Source organism: Manis javanica, chromosome 8 (assembly GCF_040802235.1).
Source record: "Manis javanica isolate MJ-LG chromosome 8, MJ_LKY, whole genome shotgun sequence".
Classification (NCBI taxonomy): Eukaryota; Metazoa; Chordata; class Mammalia; order Pholidota; family Manidae; genus Manis; species Manis javanica.
In genome coordinates, this window is record NC_133163.1 from 109599242 (window position 1) to 109620168 (window position 20927).

At 41.0% G+C, this 20927-nt stretch overlaps 1 long non-coding RNA gene across 1 annotated transcript in view; it reads right to left on the reverse strand.

Moving 5' to 3' along the window:
• Nucleotides 1-10036, reverse strand: part of LOC140843172 (uncharacterized) — a 79071-nt gene extending 69035 nt beyond the window's left edge. The window contains exons 1-2 of the long non-coding RNA XR_012120718.1: nt 8504-10036; nt 6465-6525 (exon numbers count right to left, since the gene is read on the reverse strand). This is a non-coding gene — a long non-coding RNA (uncharacterized lncRNA). The remainder of the gene's footprint in view (nt 1-6464; nt 6526-8503) is intronic.
• Nucleotides 10037-20927: the final 10891 nt, after the last annotated feature.

Here is a 20927-nt window from a genome sequence, read left to right on the forward strand (position 1 = left end):
GACTACTTTACTAAATTCTCTACTTGCTTTTAGATTTTCTTTCACATACATTTTAGGTATACAACAATATCGCCTCCCAACAGAAATAATGTTTGCTCCTTTGTAATTTTAATTTATTTTTCCTGTTTTAAGACGTTGAGATGTAGCTCTCATTTCCAGCACAATGTCAACTGCTCCACATCTCTTACTCCTGGCTTTAGTGGGAGTAAGTCAAGGATTTCCCCATTAACAATAGTGCTTGTTTTGGGACTGAGACAAACATATTTTATGTTAAAGAAATATCCTGTTTTACTGAGTGTGTTCTATCAAGGACAAGTGTTGAATTTTTGCAAAAGCCTTTTTAGCATTTGTGGATATAATCGTATGATTCCTTTCTTAAACTTAGACTTAATATTATGAATTTCAGATTTTCTAATATTTGAATCTCCTTTTTTGAAATAAAACCCCAGGCGATTTGCTCTTTTAATGTTTCCAGATTATGTTCATGGATATTTTATTTAGATTTTTATGTCTATATTCATGAGATTGGTCTGCAATTTCTTTTTGTGTGTGCAATTTCTGTTAAGTATTGATATCAGCTTTACAGTGGCTTTCTTGTGTTTTTTTTTTGACCCCCACGTATCTCCTGTTGAAATACAACTGACCAGGGGAAAGGACAAGCGTACCCCCCGCTACCACAAGCGATGCAGTTCGGTCTCCGGCACTGGGGAGATGGCAGGGGGCGGCACACCCGGGGCGCAGGGGATGAGCCTCGCCCGGGGAAAACCACCTTCGTGACATGGTGTCTCCCCTGCGCACCGGCTCTTCTTAAAGAGCATTTGGAGATTTTCTTCCTTTATGGATGTTCTGAAACAACTGAAATATTAAAATGATCTGCTCTTTAATGGCACCACCGAATCTCCTTGTGAAATTATCTGGTCTTAGTACTTTTGGGCACTGCTTCTTGGACGACTTCCTCTATTTCTATGATCTACCTTTTAAGATTTCCTCTATCTGTGATTATCTGTTTTTACAAACTTATTTGCATTAGACTGAACAGCGTAGTGTTCTATAATTTAGTTTTCTCCTTTTCTCTAATTTCCCCATTTCTTATTTTTTGCATTTGTACTTTCTCCCCCTTTTTAAACTGAATGTTTTCTTTCCAAAATTTTTGAATTTATTAATTCTCCTAAACTCACTTTGCTTACATTCTTTCCTTCTTTCTTTTTGTTTTTCCTTTTCTAACATTTAACTTGGAAGCTTATACATAGACTTTCATATGCACATGTATATATATTCTCCCCTGAGAATTGCCTTAGTTGTATGCTATAGTTTCTGATATGTAATATACACATACTCATTATTTACTAGCTATCCCAACATTTGAGTTTACACTTCCTCTGACTCAAATGCTGCTTATTAGAGAATTTATTATAAAAAGGCATATATTTATCTATTTACCTATTATTCTAATCCCCACATTTATCTTAGTTTTAATTATGCTGAAATATATTCAGTATTTACCTCCAATCCTGCTGGTAACACCAACCTAGTCATACTGTGGTTAGCTAAACTGCCTCTAGTAGTCTCCTCAGAAAGGGCTCAGGACAGAGCTGGGTTAAGCCTTAATGCAGCCAGGGGCAAAAGAAAAAAAACAGTAATAATGATCCTGTCTTCAAAATGTTGATATTTTATTTATCATAGATTTTTTCCATGAATTTTTACTTTAATATTACATTAAATATCATTCTTGCTAACAGAGATTTTAGATATCCTTTACATTTAGTGCCAAGGCACCTAATACTCCTTAGGTTCCTGCATATCCAGTATCTATATTTGTTCAACAGCTTGGCAGCCTCACTCTTTCTTTGAGGAACTTGTAGGTAAGGCTCTAACCTGTTATTGTTAAAAGATGCCGTGAAAAGTCTGATCCCAGCTGACTTTTTTCATCTTAGGGAAATCCTTTTTTGCTGTTGTTGTCTTGCCAATGATACTTTCTTTACCCTTAAAGTTGAATGGATTTCCTAGGATCTGTTTTGGGTGTTGATCATTCCAGGTCAACTTTCTCTGGCACACAGCATGACTTTTCAAAATGTAGATTCAAGTATTTTTCTTTCTTGAATTATATTTTAAAGTATTTGTTCTGTACCATTTTATGGTTTTCTTCTTGGGTACACTACTAATGTGCTTTTTGATCCCCCTTATTTATCTTCTGTGTCTATCATTTTCTTGTAACCTTTTTAAAATTCTTTCATTTCTTTTTTATTGTGTTCACTTTTCTTACGCTTACCTTTTATGCCTCTAGCAGTATTTTCCATATTGCTCTTTACTTCTTCTTAAGAAATAGCTAGATTCAGATCCAGGCCATGGAACAGTCCCCATCCTAATAGAGGACTAAAAGTTTTTTTGTTGGATGAGGATAAAGCAAAGGGTATTTGGACTAAAAACTTCTAGGTACAGTTGATGGTAGATGTACCATTCACAAAATAAGGAGAACATATGAAATTGAGACCCTCCCCCTAGCCTTGCCTCACTTAGCTTAGAGGACCCTGGCAGCCAGGCAAGCACCCCTCAGCAAAGCCTGGAAAATGTGCCCCAAAGCAAAGACTTACACATACTGACATCACAGGTTCCTCAGTGAAGGCTCAGTCTAATCCTTGTAAAACAAAGCTCACAGTCAACAAGTCCACCCATGTCCTCCAAAGTTCCAATCAGAATATTAGTCTCTTAGTCTGATAGGGCTGCTGTAACAAATACCAAAGACTGGCTTAAATAACACACTTTTGCAAGACTGTTTTCTCACACTTCTGGAGGCTAGAAGCCCACGGAAATGCCAGCCAATTTGGTAAAGGTAAAGGCTTCTGGTAAAGGCTCTCTTCCTGTCCTTCAGACAACCACCGTCTCACGGTGTGCTCACATGGCCTTTCCACACATGCATGTAAGAGCGCATGTGAGCCCTCTGGTGTCTCTTCTCATAAGGGCACTAATCCTTTGGGTCAGGGCCCTACACTTATGTCCTCATTTGACCATAATTACTTTCTTATAGGCCCTATCTCCAAATATGGTCACATTGGAGGTTGTTACTTTAGTATATCAATGAGAGGGCGGGTGGACACAAACATCAGTCCATGACAGTCACCCACACATTGTCAAACCAAACAAATTACATCTATGGGATTTCAGTATATGCATGGTGACTACCAGTTATCACCTCTTTCCTTTTCGACTCTTTCACCTCTGGCTGTGCTCAGTGAATTTCCACAAGAGGGTATAACTAAGTGGGAAAACACTTCCCATTTCAGAATCGGGACATTTAGACTATTGGGTCTAGGGTAGACAGGAACTGGCATTGACTTCTGTGGATACTACTACATCTCCTTTCTCAGTTTTAAGTCTGTTGTAAAACTGGTACAGATGGAGAACTGAGCAATACTGATTAATATTTTTCATTGGATATATAAATGTGCTCAATTATAAGGCACTGTTCAAAAATACCTACTGATTGGTAGGTAGGACTATGCATCCATCTATACCATATAAAAACTATTTTGTTGATGTACACACTCCTTAACCCCTAACGATACTTATGCACAGGTGGACCCCCATCCCCGACTTAACCAACAGAAGCTGTTGATGGCTTTTTATTGGAATGGGTGAGCATTGCAAAACAAATCATGTTGGGACATCCATGTACCACACCATCAACCAAGGCATCCCTTCGTGGCACCCTCACCTCTGGTTATGTGGGTTCTTTGCCTCCCTCCCATCTGACCTTAGGGCCTGGAAGGAAACTGATCCTTCAGTAAACTCAGCTCTGAACAGTAAGTTTATGTGAGATATGTTGTCCCTTTGTTTGCTGCTGACAAGCGTAAAAAACCACTTTCACTGCTGATAATAATGGTTAATTTATCACATCCAGCCAAGGCTGACCTCTGGGTGTCCTGGCCCCTCCATCACCTTCACACCTGCTCAAGCTAATTGTTAGAGCCAAGTGTAAATGAAAATCAACTGGGCTAATAATGAATGGAGCCCATTACTCGCAACAGCACATTGCTTTACGAAGGTTTTTCAGGAAACATTATAACCAGTCCCCCTGTCACAGTTCCCTGTTTCATAGATGAGAAAAAGCAAGCAAACAAGAGGGGACCAGCCCATGAAAACAGGAACCATGACTGCATACAGAACATTTGGCTTTAGCTTCCAGAGCTCTGGAACAGCCATTCTAATATTTAACCAAAATTCACCTATATAGCAGAAAAAGGGGGTTAAGATATTTCCCGCAATGTTATGTTTATATAAGCAAATGAGATCATTACTGGATATGAAGACCTTAATTAATATGCTAATCTCATTCCTCCATCAAAACCATTTTTTAAGGAGCTCATCTCCACGGCTTCTCCAGTCACTGCCCCCAGCCCTAGAACTACCTTGCCATTCCCGTCTGAAAGGGGAACAGAGGAACAGACCCAGCTCCCAAATGCTGGAAATGGAACAACCAGGACTCCCAAAACTGTCAAAGGAAAATCCTGAGAGCCTATTTGATGTGAATATCTTACTGAGAGAGAAACAAACTGTTCACAAATAGACTTCCAAACAGAAGGTGGTTAAGAAGTTCTCTGCTCTCAGTAGTTACAGCTCAGTTTATAAAGCATGAATAAGTAGTTTTCTATCATGATTTGTTGTTAGAAACTTACATTCCTTTTCATCCATAAGCTTGCTTGTTTGTTGCTGGTTAGATAGGAAACTGCGCAGTACTGTTGAAATGAAGAAAGCTTAAGTTTTAAGATCAGAGTCAGCACTTCAGAGAAATCAGGGCAATTTTACATTTTAGTGACATGACTGTGAACATTCGATCTAAGGGTGTATTCAAACTGTGGTCTCCATTTTAATTTCTCCTTAACAGCTGTGTATTTTCAAAAGGCAGATATTAGACTATCAGAAATTGTCAACTGTAGTTTGAAGTGACAGCCCTGACAGACGGCAAGAAATCACTTCCCATTGCCAAATCAAAGTTTAAATGTATCTGAGGAATGTTTTAAAGTTTTTTCAAGTTTTTAGCATTTTTTTTCATTTTTAATGTATTTATAAGCAGTCAAGAGCTGCACTTCAAGTCATAATGTAAGAGAATCATTCATCACCCAAAAATTCAGTGATAGCAGGAAATTCTGCTAATCTCATTGGTCTGAGCAAACATTTTATATGGACATCTACCAAGCAATCGTCTGGATTAATGAACATGTCAGACCTCCCAATCAGCAATTTCAGATCAATCTGGACCAAATACCAAGTCATTCTGTGTTACATTTGAACCAGTAGTTTATAGAATGCAAATATCCCCATTGCAATTTGAACAAGTGGGACTGATTTCCCTTGGTCTTGACGTCTTGCCTGACTTCCCAGAAAACTAGTCTTAAACCTCGCTGAAGATTCAGGATTTTTCAAAGACAAGGCCTTTATTATCTGCCTTAATCTGAGTGATTTCCTTAATCTGAGAGACTTCCTTACCCAGATTATCTAATGCAGAGGTATACTAATCAGTGATTTCTGTGGTATCTGCCTAATAACTTTAAGTTCTGAGGTCACCATTTGAAATTTACACAGCATACTGCCTGCTTATAATATGGCAAAAAGGCCAGGTAGGTGAAGCACATACTGCTTTGAATTAGCAGGATGCACTGGTTCCAGAGGAACAAGATATGAATTATTCTGGGGGAAAAAGAGGTTCCATAGTCAAATAAGATTGGCAAGTACTGTGTTAAATTATATTTAGGAGGAGTCACTTTTTTAACACAGAATTTCTTAGAACTAATAAACATTATCAGTCTTTTTTTTTAACTTCCAAGAATATAGAACCCTTGTTTCACAAAACACCTGGAAACATCGAAAATAGCACTAGTATTCAGTTGAACATGATTTGGAAACACTACTCAAAAGACTTTGTCCAAATGAAGACCAAATACCGCTGCAGGAGGGAAGAATAATTAAATTACCATCTACTTATGTACTTCTGCAGTAAGGGATAAAAACAGTGCTAACATCATTTAAAAGTTTTTGGACTTTGGATTATTCAGCATTGTTGCAATAAGCCTGCTAGCAAACCACCCCCAAACCTCAGACATTTATAACAGCAAACGTTTACTTCTCATTGATAGATCTCTGGGCTGGTTTGGACTTTCAAGCAGTAGGTCAAAGTCTTGCATGTCCCAGGTGTTTCTCATTCAAGAATCTGGGCTAAAAAGCAGTGGCTCTCTTGTGTGTCCTTTTCTCAAAGTGAAGGGCAGAAGAACAAAACTACTGGCAGACATATGCTGAACCTTTTAAGCCTCAGTTCATTATCACTTTACCACGTTCCACTGGCCAGAGCAAGTCATACAGCTAAGCCCAACATCCATTGAGGCAGGGAAACATATACCACCCACAGAGAAGCCAGGAAAGGGCCAAGGAAGGAGGAACCATGGTGAGCAAATGATATCTACCACACTGACCTTAAATTCCAATCCGAAATTTAAGCACATGTGTGACAGGCGATCCAATCATACTTCCATTCTATTTAAACACAAAAAATGTCCTGGTTAATAATTCAAATACACAAATGATTAGCCTTGACAATTGGACTACAGACTTCACCTATTCTTTATTCTTTTTCTTCCTAATATGTGTCAGTATTCAGTATTTATGTGTGCTAATTGTCTACTCCTACTATGCAGTAGGCCAATTACATCATTGCATATGCACAGTGGGCAAGAAGATTATTAGGGTGGGCTGAGGATCCTGGCCATGGGAACTTCCAGTTTTCCTACACTCCACCCCTCCAGAATTCTTGCCTCACAGTGGATATGCCCTCAGTCTTCCATGATGGTCCCTGTGCAAGAAAGGTGGAGCATTGCAACCAGATTCCATAACAACAGGGGATAACAAAAATTATAATAATATTCAAACCACTTCAGCTCAGATGAATTCATGACTCATACTTTCCAAGGGAGGCCAGTAGCAGAACTGATAGGGAGCTCCATATACACCCAGCAAGCAGCACATCTGCTAGGGTGTGTGCCCAATACACACAGATATTAGAGATTAATCTTCAGGGCAATAAGACACATGTTTTAATGACACTGACATGGGCAAATCTTGTCTATCTGATAGAATGAATGCAAAAGAGTGGCCGTGTGATAGGGCTGTGACAGGAAGGGGGTCCCATCTGGGTCTAGTATACTATACCTTCACTCCTCTTTCTGTAGGGATTACCAAGGGGTCTATGTACAGTGCTACTGGAGGTGCATGCACTGGCCAGAAAGATTAAACTAAACTCCCCAGTAAGATGCTTTTAGCTTCTGGTCACTTAGGGTATACTACCATGATCCACTGGGGCCACTCTGCTATTACTCCAGAAATGCATGGGAGGCCAGTCTCCAGGCCTTGACCTCAAGGCCAGGAGAGCCAGCCATCGCTGGTCCATGTGTCAAAATGTCCAAGGTCATGTCCACTGGATGAAGTCTCCAGGTTACTATAGTTGGTGCTGGCAGCAAGATACTATTCTCGTGGCCAAACCCTGGTTTCAACTACTTCTCCCTGGTCTGCAGTTGTATAGGGTAGGCAGCAATGTGTGTTAGCATGTCTACAGGGCTCAATGCCCCCTTCCAGAGCTTCTCATTCAAACACTGTAGCACTATACATAACTGGACTGACAAGCCCTGTAGACTATTGGTGTCTTACTTCAGGCCAGATTTTAACAAACCACTGTACCTCTCTATCATGCCTGCCCCGGTAAGGTTATCTAGTACATGAAACTTCTACTTTATCCCTAATTGTTGCACACATTCTTGCAGTGTATGTCCAGTAAAGTGGGTGCCTTCGTTACTTTTGATTACCTGTGGCTGACCACAGGCTGCAAAGTAATGCTCTAGGCCTCTTTTGGTCATTTGTTGGTCTGCATGACACGCCGGAAAAGCAACCAGAAGTCCAGTAGCTGTGTCCACACAAATCATGGCATACTGATACGCTTCTGATATAAGCAGAGGTCCAATATAGTCCATCTGTCACCTGACAGTGGGGTATTGGCCCCTTAGCTATCATCCCAGGTTGCTGTGGGACTTGGTATAAGTCCCTTTTAGAGCATACAATGCATTCTGCTGGGCTCTGCTGACTTCTTTACGGTTAAAGGCAGGCCCACCAATGGGCTACAGCCCATATTGTTTTCTGCCCTGCATGCAACAAATGTCGATGTAACCAATGGGCCGCATTAGAGGCAGGCTGTCCTTCTAGCCAGTGTACCTGGGCCAATTCATCTGTTTCATCATTTCCTAGGGATGCCAGCAGCAAATGGCCTGTCACATGATATACCATAACTGTTTTAGTCTGACTGAAGGTCCATAAGTCTTGCCACAACTCTTGCCCCCAAAGGGGTCAGTGACCAAACAATCAGTTGGCATGGTACCATGTCAGTAGCCACAGGGTCAGGTCTCAATAGTGGGCTCCAAAGCCAGCACACAGTAGCCAATTATTTCTCTATTAAGGCATACCATACCTCTGCTCCTTTCCAGAATCGTGACCAGAATCCAATAGGTTGGCAAGTTCACTCAAGCCACTTCCAGAGGCCCCAGCCATAACCATCTTCAGTCACATGGACATCCAACTCACAGGGCCTTAACAGGCCTGCATGGCCTTGACTGCCTGCTTTGCAACAGCAAAGGCAAATGCTCATGTTTCATCCTAGTCCCGCATGGTGCCCCCTTTGATACCAAATGAATAAGGGCTTCAGAATTTGTGCCAAGTGGAGGATAAACACTCTCCAGTGACCTAAAAGACCCAAAACCTCTTGCTATAGTGTTAGAGTTGTAAAAGAACCAGAAGTAAACATGACATCATAACATTGTTAGACACCCTATTCCCAGTGGGATCCAGGCCTGTTTCACTCTGATAGCCTTAGCCCTGTATCCATCTGTAACAGTGGGAATCCCAGGAAACCATGCAGGGTTACCATAAATCAGTGAGCTTTCAGCTCCTATGTTTACCAGAGCCAGGATATGTGTACATTCACTGGGGACCAATGAATTAATATTTCAACATGTGGCCTCCGCTACCCCAAGGTGGGTGCCTCTACCCTCCCCTCAGTCAAACCATATCACCCAATTGTTTTCCTGTGAGGGTCCAGGCAAGATCAGCCCACAGTCCAGCAGAAAGTCTTGCAGGCACACAGATAAGACTTGTGGCTTTGCCTCTGGGTTCCATTTTTTGGTCCTCATCTTAGCCAATGGCCAAAACTGCTGCTCTGGTTTCAGTTGTTGCCACAGTTCCAGTAAGATTTTATTTGACTTCCCATCCGGTGTCTCTCTGTCTGCTCCTGCCTTTGTCAAATCAACTCAAATCTGGGTCCTCAGGACCCTCACAGGGCCCTTTAAGCTATTCCTTTCAGTAGCAGACTGCACTCCCTTCCATGCCTGCATCGCTTCAGCGTCCCCAAATCTGCCACAGTACAGGTAACCTCACTTACGGGTTTCCTTAAGAGAGGGGCAAGAATGGCTACTAAGAGCTCAAAGAGGGATGAGGGAGCCATTTGCAGCACCATATCCCTCATCCCCACAGTAAACAACTCCTCATCCAGGCCATAATTTACTGGGTTATAAATGTTTTCATGCCTAACTCCTGTAACATCTGTTGGAGCTCAGCATACGTATGCCATCTAGCAGGGAAAGATGGTAAGTTGCCCTGACTGAGCAATACAGTAATAAGTGTGGCCATAACCCTCTCAAGAAGTGAATGATTCCCTGGGGTCTAGTGTGTATTCTGCAGTTGCTGCCACAAGGCAGGATGAGTTGTCAGGGAAGCCAGCTTCCCCATCTCTGATCCAGACAGAATGATACCATCCACTCCTACATCCCAAAGACACAGGAGCCAAGCTGATAGGGCCTCCAAGGTTTTCTGCTGAAACTGGGAGCCCAAATCCACCAGCTCCACCTGCGTATGGGGGTGGAGCATAGAGTGCCCCACGACCTGGGGAGGGGGAAGTACTTCTCCCAGAGGGACCCACGGTCGCTGCATCTTTACTTTCTTGATTACAACTGGGCAAGACTTCATTCTCCCTCTACCTCATTCTCCCCCCAGCTCCCCTACCATTGCCAGGACTCTTGCCACTCCAAAGAGTGGCTCCTCTGCTACAGCTTTTACCTTCTCTACAGTGCGGTGGAGCAATGCTGCGTCAGTCTCCACCAGCTCTCTTACCGTCTCCTCAATACCTCACCACTGGCATTCTCATGCTGCCTCTTCTAGTGCTTCTCACAAGGTAGGTCCTTCTCCTTCATGGCCTTTTCCTCTTTCAGTGTCTTGCAACAACACTGTCTCATTCTGTAAAGAATCTTTTAACTCCTCCACAGCACCTTGCAGCCTGCAGTCCTTTGCTGTCTCTTCTTGTGCCACCATAACATCCTTTCCTTTCTCTACAGCACCCTGCAATGATGCCATCTCAGTCATCAATCAATTTTTTTCATCCTTCATAACCTTTCCCCTTTCTTGTGCTTCTTGCAGAAGCACATTCTCCTTCATGGCCCTTCTTAACACCACGAGGAACAGCCAACTCATGGTTCCTGCCACCCCGCAGACACTCTATTTCTCCAAGGACCTTTGCAGAGGGCCTCCTCTACTGCCTCAGGCATCACCTCCACCTCCCCCCAGTCCTGCGGAGGGGACCACTCCTCCAAGAGAATTGCCACCTCAGACCATATGCCCACTGGGGGATACCTAGGCATCTTTACATCCATAGGGGCAGCCCACTGAAGTACCCTTCCCACGAGGGTAGGCTTACTCCATTTTTCAGTCTGCAGTGAATCCTGCTGGCTGCACCAAATGTCTCGCCAGAGGTTTCCGGCTCTGGCCAAGTTCACTCTGGATTTGCTGAGATTGACTAATGACACTGGAACATTGGGGGTAAAAGGGTTTACACCCAGCTTTATTCTCACGGTGGCAGGCTGAGCTCTAGGATCACATCCACATCTGGCACGTCCGCAATCTGTCTCCGTCTCTGTCTCCTGGAACCAAGGGACAGCACTGGGCAAGCTCTTTATATAACACCAGAGACAATAATGGTTCATTGTCAACAGGTGTGTAAGCATGCGCTGACACAGTAGGTCAATTACATCACTGCACATGCACAATGGGCAAGTAGATTAATTATTAGAGTCAGGTGAGGGTCCTGGCCGTGGGAACTTCCATTTCCCCATACTAATCCAGGGGAGTTAGCGTATTAAGGCATCTTCCAGTTGACACCAGGGTGTATACCTGGAACACCACCATGGTCTATATTTTATGTAAAAACAATGATTCTTATATATATTGTCTATGTAGTATAACAACTTATGACAGCTTAAATTAATACATGTCTACCATCTCACAGTTTCTGGGGGTCAAAAGTCCAGGCACAGCTTATCTGGGTCCCTTGCAAGGCTGTAATCAAGGTCTGGATTCTCATCAGGAAGCTCAGCTGGGAAAGGATATGCTTCTAGGTCCACTCAGGTTGTTGGCAGAATTCATGTGTTTGCATTTGTAGGACTCATGCCATCTTACTTCTTCAAAGGCCACAAGGAAAGGAAAATTCTGTACCAATTTTCCTAGCAGTTCTGCTTACAAGACAGAGACTTGTATAATGTAACATCATTACATAAGTGATAGCCCGTGACCTTTTCCATATGCTACTGCTTAGAAATCTATCACAGATCCTTCCACACACAAGAGGTGGTAATTACATAAAGGCATAAATGCCAGGAGGTAGAGATCATGCGAACCACCTTAAAGTCTGTTCCCACAACTTGAAACCTAAAGGATATGTTATTTGTGTCCTACTTTATTCTAGCTTTGCCCAGATTCTCTCAGTGGAGAGTCACTCTCCACCATGTCCTAGAATTGCATTCACACTTAAATGAACCTACATGCACAGGTCAATTCTACTTTACATATTATATTTTAAAATCTTTTCAGGGTAGGAAACTTACTTAGTCAGCTGACCAATGCTGTTCAATCACTGAGTATTCAGTGTCATTAACACCAGAATGGACAAGAAATCATTCCATGTAGAAAAGATCCCAGTACCAATTATTGGACTGTCATGATTTATGTTTGTGACTGATGTGACCAACATAAGTCAACTGGTTATGCATGGAAATGGAATCACTGACTGACAAGAACTGCAGCATATGAGTCATGCTATGTCTACCCTGAGCCAAAGCAGTCAGTCAATTCTAAAAGTATAAACATCAATCAAATAAATGATTTGGCAGCCTAAATATTTAACAACTGGATGATGACTAGAGTTTTCAGTTTTCAATCAGTCACACAGACATAGCTTCAGTAAAAGAAACCACTGAAATTTAGAGTACTTTTCATTTTCCTAAAAGTCATTCATCCCCAAACATTTGCTGAATGCCTACTGTGCTCTAGGTAGTCTGTTTTTTTTTTTTTTTAATTGAAGGGTAGTTGACGCACAGTATTACATTAGTTTCAGGTGTACAACACAGTGATTCAACATTTATATACATGATAATTCTAGCTACCAGCTATTATCTAGGTAGTCTTTTTAATGTTGGGAATACAGATGGGAGTCTGAAATAGCGTTAGGAATGAAAATTATTCCTTAAGTTCTTTCTCTTCTAATACTATGTTATCTACCCTGATAAGCAATTTTCTGTGGCCATTAGTCATCAGCACCCAGTGACCTTCCCCATTGCTGCTTTTCCAAATATTTCTTATAGGTAAAGGAACTCTTAACATTTAACCAAAATTTTACTTTGCTTTGGCAATACCTCAATACATATCCATCTCATTGACTTCAAAGAGTGACTGGAATGAGATTACTGCTTTCTACTGGACTGACAGAAAAATCCGTATGACAAAAATGTATTCTTATGAGCCCATTATAAAACCTGAGGTTAAGAATACTTTGTGTTCTGCAAACACTTGAAAGCCAAAATAAAACAAACACAAGTGCTCCAAGTTGCATATAGACAGGAAATGCCAGGGAAAGACAACCTTGAACAATCTGCCTCTTTCCTTCCCTATACTCTTTCTGGAAGTAATTTTATACATTCCCATTGCATTTATATACTAAATCCTTAGAGAGCAAATAGATGACTAACTTTCTTTAGTAGTCATTTATCATAAGCTTGGTACAGGGAGAAAATAAACTCTTGACAAATACCAAGGACTCCTCTATTCTTAAATCCCCTTTATTCTCAAGGACTCCTTTATTCTAATGCAATGGCTCCTGAAAAACTTTCCTTGTCAAGGATACTTTTTCAAACCCAATCAATAATCTACAGTCAACTCTGTAATCTCTTTTAAAGGCAGGATATTTTCAGTTTTGGAGTTTTGAAGATAAAATGCATGGCTGTAGTCCTACAGGCCAAAGATTTTTAAATGGCCATTTTTTGGCCATTAATCATATTATTAATACTCTGTCTGGTGTTTGATACATAATTGGAAGTCAGATAGTTTTTTAAATTATTAGTTTTAGAAGTTCAGATTTGAAATGAGATTTAAAGCACATCTGGTCCAGCCCCTATCCAGAGCCTGAGTGTCTTGGCAACACTTGTAACAAATGGTTGTCCAGCCCTCTTGCTACAACAGCCCTAGCAATGGGGAGCTCATTATCTAGTGAAGGAGATCATTCCATCTTCTTGCATCACCTGAGCAATGTTTTCCTTATTCTGTCAGTTTTTTGTCCTTTTGCTTTAATCCATGACGCTAGCTATATCTCTTGGGGTCTTAGCAGACAAATCTAATCCCTCTATATGACAGCCCTCCAAATATTTGAAATCCTCTACCATGTCTTGAACATACTCTTTTAATGATCCACAGTTCCTTGAATTATTCTTCATACAATATAATTGTGGTTCCATTACCATCCTGGTTCCTGATCTCTGAATCAGTACATTTCAACCATGATTTTGTAGCACAATCATTCTGGTGATCAATAAGAAAAGAAAGGGTAAATTACTATAGCAACTGCACCCATAATTAAGGATAACTCACTTTCTATATTATTTTGTGCCACAGTATGTAAAACAAACAAACAAAATATCCAGGTGAATATTTTGCTTCTGTGAATGTGATCAACCACACATCCATGGTGGATTAAAGACTGAGAACCACTGCTTTAACTGTACCCCAGTTTGAACTCAGCAAAACTGCAGGACACAAAATCAATATACAGAGATCTGTTGCATTCCTACATACTAACAACAAACAAACAGGAAGAGAAATCAGGAAAACAATTCCATTTACAATTACATCAGAAAGAATAAAGTACCTAAGAATAAACCTAACCAAGGAGGTGGAAGACCTATATACTCTGAAAATTATAAGACATTGATGAGAGAAATTTAAGAAGATACAAATAAATGGAAATCTATCCTATGTTCATGGATAGGAAGAACTAATATTGTCAAAATGGCCATCCTGACCAAAGCAATTTACAGAGTCAATGCAATCCCTATCAAAATACCAATGGCATTTTTTAATGGCCTAGAGCAAAGAATTCTAAAATTTATATGGAACCACAAAAGACACCAAATAGGTAAATCAATCTTTAGAAAGAACAAAGCAGTGGATATCATACTCCCTGATTTCAAGCTATGCTGCAAAGCTTCAGTAATCAAAACAGTATGGTACTGGCACAAGAACAGACCCATAGATCAATGGGACAGAATAGAGAGTTCAGATATAAACCCATGCATAGATGGACACTTAATATACAATAAAGGAGCCATGAATATACAGTGTAGAAAAGACAGTCTCTTCAATAACTGGTGTTAGGAAAACTAGACAGCTACATTCAAGAGAATGAAACTGGGTTACTGTCTAACTCCATACACAAAAATAAACTGGAAATGGATTAAAAACCTAAATGTAAGACAGAAACCATAAAACCCTAAGAAGTAAACATAGGTAAAAATCCCTTGAACATAAGCATGAGCAATTTTTTCCTGAACACATCTCCTCGGGCAAGGAAACAAAATAAAAAATGAGTAAGTGCGACTATGTGAAACTAAAAAGCTTCTGTACAGCAAGTGATATCAGCAGCAAAACAAAAAGGCAACCTACAGTATGGGAGAATATATTCATAAACAATTCATCCAATAAGGGGTTAACATCCAAAAATATTTAAAAACTCCTATGGCTCAACACCAAAAATTAAATAACCTGATTAAAAAATGGACAGATGACCTGAACGGACATTTCTCTAAAGGAGAAATGCAGATGGCCAACAAGCACATGAAAAGATGCTCCACATCACTAATCATCAGGGGAATGCAAATCAAAACCACAATGAGATATCACCTCACACAGGTCACGATGGCCAACATCCAGAAGACAAGAAATAACAAGTGTTGGCAAGGATATGGAGAAAGCGAGCCCTCCTGCACTGTTGGTGGCAATGTAAGTGCAGCCACTATGGAAAGCAGTAAGGTGGTTCCTCAAAAAACTGAATATAGAGACTATATGACCCAATAACTCCACTTCTAGGAATTTATCCAAAGAAAAAATCTAGTTTGAAAAGTTATATGCACCCCTATGTTTACTGCCACATTCTTTGCAGTAACCAAGATATGGAAGCAACCAAAGTGTCAATCAATAGATGAATGGATAAATATGTGGTGCATATACACAATGGAATATTATTCAACCATAAAAAAGAAAGAAATCCTGCCATTTGTGACAACATGGATGAATCTAAAGGGTATTATACTACGTGAAATAAGGCAGGCAGAGAAATACAAATATCATATGATTTCACTTACATGTGGAATATAAAAACAAAATGAACAAAACAGCAGTAGACTTAGAGACACTGAGAAGTAACTGTGACTGGTGGTTACCTTGGGGGAAGGGCTTAGGTGGGTAAGGGGTTGTGTGAGGGGGATAAAGAGGCACAAAATCTCAGTCATAATATAAATTAGTCATGAGGATGAAAGTACAGCATAAAGAATATAGTCAATGGTTCTGTAACATCTTTCTATGTTGATAGTAACTAACAGTTGGGGTGAGGATTTAATAATGTACATAACTGTTGAATCACTATGTTGTATACTTGAAACCAATATAATATTGTATATCAACTATACTTCAATAAAAAATAAATACACAAAGAAACCTTAGTTTGTCTACATTCTTTGAAAAGTGCAGTAGCCAGAACTGAATGCAAAAAGAAAGACGTGGTTTAGTCAGAGCAATGCTGACTTGTTCCTTAAATCAAAATTTTCTCCTCTTCTACTCCTCCTAGCCCTTCAGGACTCAGTTTAACTCCTATATGAAATACTTCAAATAGAAAAGATAAATTTCAAATTCCCAAAGTGCTTCTTTTGGATGCAAATCTAAGCTGTACTCCAAGGTCCTCCACTCTGGCATCGTGTTCTTGGGCAGTTCTTGACTTTTCCTAAGTTCATCTACCAAAGGCATAAAATGAGGGTTTTTCTGCCTCACTGGGCAGCCCAAAATTTCTAGCACAGTTCCCAGCAATGTTAACTCACCGCCCTTCTATTCTGCTCAGAACATTGTGTTCAGAACATTCAGCTGCTCAGCTCCAAACAGATATGGTACATCTAGAATTATGAGACCAGGAGAGAAGATATTGCCATAAGGAACTGAAATTATGAAATGTCAATATAAAATTATTGCCTTGGTCATTTGTGGAAATCATCCTAGAATATTACCCACAGTTACAGATGATTTGTAACATATGACTAAGGTGGTTCCCCAAAATGTTCTCTGCAATGCATCAATCCAAATAATAACTATTGTTAGATCATCTACAAACAAGTCACAATTCATATAATCTAAGAGAGTAGATCTTAAAAGTTTTCATGATGAGGAAAACAAAATTTGTAACTGTGGTGATGGACGTTAATTAGACTTATTGTGGTGATCATTTCACAATACACAAATATCGACTCATTATGTTGTACACCTTAAACTAATATGTTTCAATTATACCCCAATTAAACGAAATCTAGTAACAAAAACTTCTATTTTACAGTAAAATTATTGCCTATGAGACTTTTGCTATAAGTGGAGATAATCAATCTTGACTCTCATGACAGACATATCCTTAGATTGGAGAAGTTATTGCTCAGTTCCTCTGCTCAAACTTGGGACTTACCTAGCAACCTTGCAGCCTTTATACAATCTCCTGAGCATACAAATATAAAGGAGGGTGTGCCTGGTGTGGAGAGCTGATACCAGTTACAGTCTCCCTCTGCCAATTAATAAATACATCACCACTCCACTGGAAGCACCAGTCTCCCGTGGGATTTGTGCGGAAGAATTGATTTCTCAGCCTAATCCCCTCTGGGAAAATGAATTGAGTTCTGTTCTTGAAAAGCTGAGTGATAGAATCTGCATGTGAAGACTTGCACACTGGTGCCTCCAGCACACCCTGGATCCTCTAACAAAACAGACATGTTGGTGCCTCATCCAATTTGTAGGAGATGGGGACTCTGCAGCCCCTCTTTCCCCATCAGACCCTCTTCTGCCCAATTCACCAGCCCCGCTCCCTCCAAGAGAGGAGGCCTTGCTGCTCTAGTCAGACTCAGAGACATTTGACAGGCCACTGACAGGACAGGATGGCTGTCCTCAGTGGCCTGACTGGTGCTTCTTACTCTCCTCCACATTGCGGGGTCCCAGCTGTGGGCCTGTCCTCTGAGACAGGAATACAGCTGACACAGTCACCTTCCACTCTACTCCTACAGGCTCAACGGACCACACCGGTTTCAATAGCCAATTTGGTGATAAGGTAGGTATGGACTTTGGGATGGAATAGGATGTATCATTTGTCCTCAAGCCTAAGTCATATTTTTGTAAGGAAAATTCTTTCTTCCTAAAACCTCTGGGGAGAAGTGTGTTTCTTTCTGCCTCTCCACTCTTAAATAATTCTGTTCACTTTTGTGGGTTCCTCATATACTCTAGAGTATTGGTTACAGTCATGGGGAAGGAAGGTGTCCACACAGGCAACTTAACAAGAGCATATGAATTCTTTTTTTCATTTAGCGCAGCTAGATGGATATTTAATGGATATTTAGTAACCACATCTTTTTCCAAGGGATTCAAGCGGCAGCTTTGCCACCTCACTGGATACTGGGGACAGGGGCAAACAGGGTAAGGAAAGAGGGTAGTGCCTTGACTCCCTAGGCCCGCAGACAGCACAAGGAATCAGAACGCTGCTGTGCGGTGATGCCAGGCCAAGCATGCTGATGCAGGGCTTTCTGCATTAGGCCTGGGTCTACAGCAGAAAAGAAATTTTCTTCTTTTTCTTCACTTTTTGCCAAATAGCCCTTGTAGCAAAACCTCACCCACCTAAGCTCTAAAAACATGCCAACCCGTGTTATCTGTATTAGGCTAATTTTCTCAGAGTGCAGTCTCCCTGAAAGCATGATTGATACTCTAGATTCTTCCTGTGTCTTCTGTTTTCTCCCAAACCAACCCATACCAAATATTTGCTAAGTTAGGCCATTTGCCCTTCACTTGGTGTGGATATATTATTTACATCTTAAGTCTCTGATCTTTTCTCACGAGCCCAAATAAATAAACACAATAAATGTTGAGTTCTTGGTGCCAACTAAATACAAATGTAACATGGGTTCTGAAATAGTGCAACAGGGGCTAACTACAAAATCTCCCAAAATGTTGTTACATTAAAAAATTTTGTAAATAAAACAAAAATTGTAAGTACTTATAAAAAAAGACATGGATCCCCTAAAATATATTTGAAAAGTCTAGTTTGAAAAACATTGACTACTACATTAAGTAAGTCTGTGAGGATGAATACAGAGAGTGGATGAAGTGGTATATATGTGAAATACTCACACACTCAAGGTACATGCATTATTTGACCTCTAAGGACTAAAGTGAATTAATTTTCATGAAGTAGAAAGAAACAGCCAGCTTGGGGACGGGGCAAACCAGGGCAACACAGGAGACCTGAGTCAGACCTCTTGCCACCGCTTCCTGACGCTTCCTGACTGTTTGCCTGAGTTACTAGCCTTGCCTCCCTAAGACAGCAGGGCTGGTGGTCAGCAAACAGGCTCTGCAGCTACACTGCCTATAAATGCCAGCTCTGCACACAAATGTGGCCTTGGGAAACTTACTACATTTGTTTGAGGCTCCCTTTCTCCATTTATATAATTGGGATGATAGCAGTTCATTTATGTACATGAATGGCCCAAAGCCTGACACAGAGTTAGCACTCAGAAAATTATCCTGGAGTCTCGATTCCTACGAGCCATCCTATTGCTGAGCCGTTCTGCAGTCCCGACAAAAGGGAAGGGAATTTCTTCTACCCTGGACCTCATAACTCCTTCCCAACCTTGGACACTTACTCAGCTGGTTGCCTCCACCCTGTCTGCTAGACACACTTAATCAGCATCCTAATGCCCTCAACCACCTTAAAATTTCCTCCCTCAATACTGCATCCCTCTCCAGCTACTTTCCTCCATCTCTCTTCTTCTTTGGAGAAACTGGGAGAAAAATTGGCCTATTGTTGTTCTAAGGCCAGCTCATAAAAGGAGATCTCCCCTGCCCTTGCATTCACTCTTCCATTTTACAAGGGAGAATCTGACCCACACCCCACTGAACTTGCTTTAAAAAGGTTGATAACCAAATCCAATGGACAGGTGTCACTGAAAAGTAGATGCCTGACAGCAGTGTCAGACTGCACGGAATCCTCTCTTTTCTAGAAATGTTCTGTTCAGTAGAGATTCATGACACTACTCTCCCTTTATTTGTTCCCTGTCTCCTTGGTGAGTCCTTCTTAGTCTCCTTTGAGGACACCTTCTCGCTGCTTGTCCCTTAGTTATTGATATTCTTCAGGGCCCAAGCTTTGGCCTCCTCATCTGTCTCCTTGCATGCTGACTTCACAACCTTCCTGGATGACGACGATTTGTAAATTTACATCCTCAGCCATGGGTTTCTCTCTTGAATTCCAGGTCATCACTCCTCACCCAGATGCCAGGATATCTTCCCTTGAACTTCTAACATATCACATTCAACACGCCTGAAACTAAACTCATAAATAACCCCCCAAACCTGCTACTCCTCCTGTCTTCACTATGCCCACGTCTTGCAAACCAAGACTGCCTTTTTGTATTTGGGAATTTGACCTTTTGAATCACAAGTCACACATGTATGTACACACACATCAAAATCTTTAGTGGGTTAACTCAAAAATGAAGTGTTTTACAAGGGCCTAGGCCTAGGAAAGGAAGGAACCTCTTTCCTCCTTCACTCTACCTCAGTCAGGCTCTCAGCAACTTTTTAATGAGACCTACCTCTTCAACCACAGACTCATCCCCACATATCATTTCCTCCAAGAAGGCTTCCCTGAGTTGAAATGCCTCTCCGCTGTGCCCTCAGTTTCCTACTTCACCTCTGCATTATTCAGTATGTCAGTAACTCAGCATCACCACCGCCAGGTAACAGGGCTTCTCCCTCACCGGGATCTGAGCTCCTGGGGACTCTGCTTTGGTTATGTTGGTGATCCCAGTGCCTGATATAAACAAATGCTTAATAATATCAGCAAAATTAATGAATGGCAACTATTTCTAATGTGGATTAGGCAGGAGACTAGAGGGTTTGAATTAGAGGCCCACATTCTATCCTTGATTCTAATTGTGACTCATTGTACGGCCTTGGGCAAGTCCTTTCACTCCCCATGCCTAGGTTTCTGCATCTTTCAAGGAAATCAGAACACCAATATTACCTTCTTCACAAGGCTATTGGAACAATTAAACAGAGTGAAGTCCATAACACTTCTTAGTCTGTAATAGGTTCTCTAACATTCTGGTGAATCTATTGGGGGTAGACAGAAGACAATGGAGCTGGGGACAAGGGACACAGAGGAAAATGACAAACTTTTACTCATGTAATATGAATTCAAGTTCACATGTCTCCTTCATTTTGAAAATGGAAAC